Genomic DNA, 3,228 nt, shown 5'->3' on the forward strand with positions numbered 1-3,228 from the left:
TTATATGATTACAACCTTACATTTATTGTACTCTTGGGTCAGACTTAAAAGACTGTCATTTGCAATTTATTTATTTTACAAATGCGAAGATGGTCATTTGTAGTCTGTTTTCTCATTCATGTAGCAAAGCTGTTAGCAGCTCTTTTGTTGTTGCCATAAACCAGCCATTCATATTATTCATGGGATTGTTAACAGCACAGGACGCTGTTAGGACATGCTCACCTTCGCAGAGCGAGGTTTTCAACTTTCATGAGAAATGTAGCTACTTTGGAATCCATGCCCATTGCATCCATACATATCCTATATTTAACCCACTACGGTTTAAGTCTTGCACTTTGGGAGAGCACGGTCAAAGATTTATCAGAGACGAGTAGACCCCAACAATTATTTGAGCTGACAGTGCACTGCTGTTTAGAAATAACAGAATGGTAAAGAGCTGTATGGGGAAGCTGTAATTTTATACTTGTGCTTTGTAAATGTTTTCTATGTGCAGTATTTGATAATGTAAAACTGGTATTTTTGTGGTTTGTACGCTGCAGAATTATTTAAGGTGCACGCAGTTTTGTAAAAAAAAAAAAAAAAGGATGGGAAACTTTGAAAAAAAATATAATTTTGACTGAAGCCTGTATCTGCATGCATATTGACTGCTGGAAGCTGGAGGTCAATAAATTTGATTTGAATCATCCATTTTTGTGTGTGTCTGAATTGAAGTCTTTATCATTAAATTGATTTTAAAGAGCTATAGGACTATGGGCCTACTACTTGGCAAAAAATAAATAAAAAAACATCAGCATTTTAAAAACACACTGTCATTTTATTTGGCAAATGAGAACCTGGCAGATATTTTCAGCAATACAAAGTAAATCAGTAAGATTATGTAGGCCTAAAAGTTGTTAAGTGCAGTTTTACATGTAGGCCCATCTCACAGCATGTGAAGTGAAATGTCTAAAACTGTTGAGTTGCTGTAGGCTACTATAGGACAGTTCAGAAACTGAGCGCATCCTCTTTGAGGGTCCACTAGAGGGACTGCATGCATCATTCATTTGGCCCAAACTGTAAGTAGGGAAACAAAAGTGTGAATACGATCCACTGAAATTGGGATACGCAGTTTGAGTGGGCCAGTCCCATGTCTTCCTCTTGCATGCCAAACCATGGTCTCTGTTTGCTGGGACCAGAAACATGTTTTCTAAGTTCCTGGTTGCACAAAGTACAGGTCTGTGCCTCGCGGAGGCGCTGTTTTCCCGCTGCAAAAGTGACTCAATGGAAAACGGGCTGGTAAATGTATTTTCTGCCTCAGGACGTTTGCAGGTTGCCCTGTTTTCCGTCGCATTCTTAGAGGGAATTTCTATGTTTCCATAAAGGTCAGGAAAAACGTCACACAAACCACGGAAGTGTCGTCGCAGTATCTTTGGGGTGATTTTACTATCATCCACTTTCCAAAAGTTGCGCTTTGCATTTGGGAACTGCGGATTTATAGGCACCTGAAAATGTGAAGGGAAAACATCCTTAATCAAAGTCCAGTAATAAGCCTAATAATAGCCTAATAAGAAAAAAATACCTACCTTTACAAAACAGTTGTTGGATGATAAACAGAATCTGATATTATTCTCAATGCCTTTTCTATCCCCATCCACAAATATCGTCACCGCATTCATTAACTGATGGGGGGAAACAGTAAAATCAAATATAGAAGTTAAGTGGCTTAGGCCTATTAGCCTATAATTAGGCCTACAAAAAAAATACACATTGTTGAATAGCTAAGCATAAATAGATAGGCTACTTTTCATTTTTAATTTATGAACATATGCCTAATTGATGCCGCAGAATATGTACAACAACTTACCTCGTAAAAGGTTAATCTTTTCTCAGGTGCGTTTTGTATGACATAAGCGATCAGACCCAGGTACGTCATTTTCTGTTTGGAGTATCTCTTGTATTTTCTTCTGACCACCAGCATGTCTGCGCGCTCTTGCTGCATGTCCGAGAACATCTGAAGAGACCTGCTAGTGATGACGAGTGTCTGTCGTGGAGTTTGTCAGCCAATATATATGTAGAACGACGGCTAAATGTAGATGTGCATTCCTCATTAATGTCTCTTTACATAATGGATGGAGGTGTTAATTCGTGGGCGGGCATGCCTGGACCACCACAGTCTATTGGCTATGTTTTAATATTGTAACATGCATGCACACACCTGGAATAGAGTTTGAAAATATAGCCTAATGTCAAACATAAACTCAAATTTAGAGACAAAATCATAATAATCAAACAAACAAAAATTGTATTCAAAGTTATGTTGTATGGGTATAATTGTCGTAATAGCCTATTATGAGACCTAGGCTATACGGCAGGCAAAAACATCTTCTTTTTTTCCACTGGTCAATTTTGAGATGTTGGGCTATTTGTCTTCAATAACATGTCTTCTTTCAGACTTGGGGTAAAAAAAGTCCAAAATACACATTTAGGTCTTTATTTTACTACACTTTGTCTATTTGCATCTGTAGATGTCTCCTAAATTCAACAAAAGTTGGCGTTATAAATCATCCCGCTGCTCCGCGATCGCTTGTCTGCACCCTGTCATCACCGTTGGAGAGCTCTCTCTCTCCTGTAGCCTACAATGTTGTCGGATCCAAATATGGTCAATTCCTTCTTTTTTTTTCTTTTTTTTTATCAGAAACCAATCGTGAAATTACAATGGGGCATTTAACTCTAAAAGCGAAATCTATTTGGCTGATGTCAATCTTTAAAGGCCATTTTCTAAAAAAAATGTTTTTATCGTATAGCCTACTCTGAGCCAGAAATCTCCACTTCAGCAGCACTACACCTAACTTTCCAGTTGTATTCATATCTATATTCTTAAGGTTTTTACAGAGGGGTTTGTTAATTTAGATTCTGATTTATATAGGCTAACATTTTATACCTAAAAACGGGGCAAAAATGTATTTTGTTATGGCTGTTGACAGTTTTTTTCTAAAGGAGTGATAAAAAAAGATATCCAAAATCCCCTCTGTAAAAAACCATTGACTCTAATATGTCAACAAAATGAAACAAGAATTTGAATTTGGCTTTATCCAATGTTCAGATTTCTCTTCTGGAAATATATGCAAACGAGCGCATATTTAGATAATTAGATAATGCCTAATTTACATAGCCTATTTAAACATTCTAAAAACTTGTAATACAAAATATATTTGTCTTAATGTCATACAGTAATCAACTGGGGAAGTT

General features: G+C 36.9%; 1 long non-coding RNA gene across 1 annotated transcript; it reads right to left on the reverse strand.

Moving 5' to 3' along the window:
* Positions 1-1,059: 1,059 nt before the first annotated feature.
* LOC306986963 lies at positions 1,060-1,919 on the reverse strand. Its single transcript, XR_013795062.1, has 3 exons — positions 1,844-1,919; positions 1,563-1,658; positions 1,060-1,481 (listed from the first exon to the last, which is right to left on the reverse strand). It is a non-coding gene; the product is annotated as an uncharacterized lncRNA (long non-coding RNA).
* Positions 1,920-3,228: the final 1,309 nt, after the last annotated feature.

The sequence above is a fragment of the Phoxinus phoxinus genome (assembly GCF_949152265.1).
Source record: "Phoxinus phoxinus genome assembly, chromosome: 19".
Taxonomy (NCBI): Eukaryota; Metazoa; Chordata; class Actinopteri; order Cypriniformes; family Leuciscidae; genus Phoxinus; species Phoxinus phoxinus.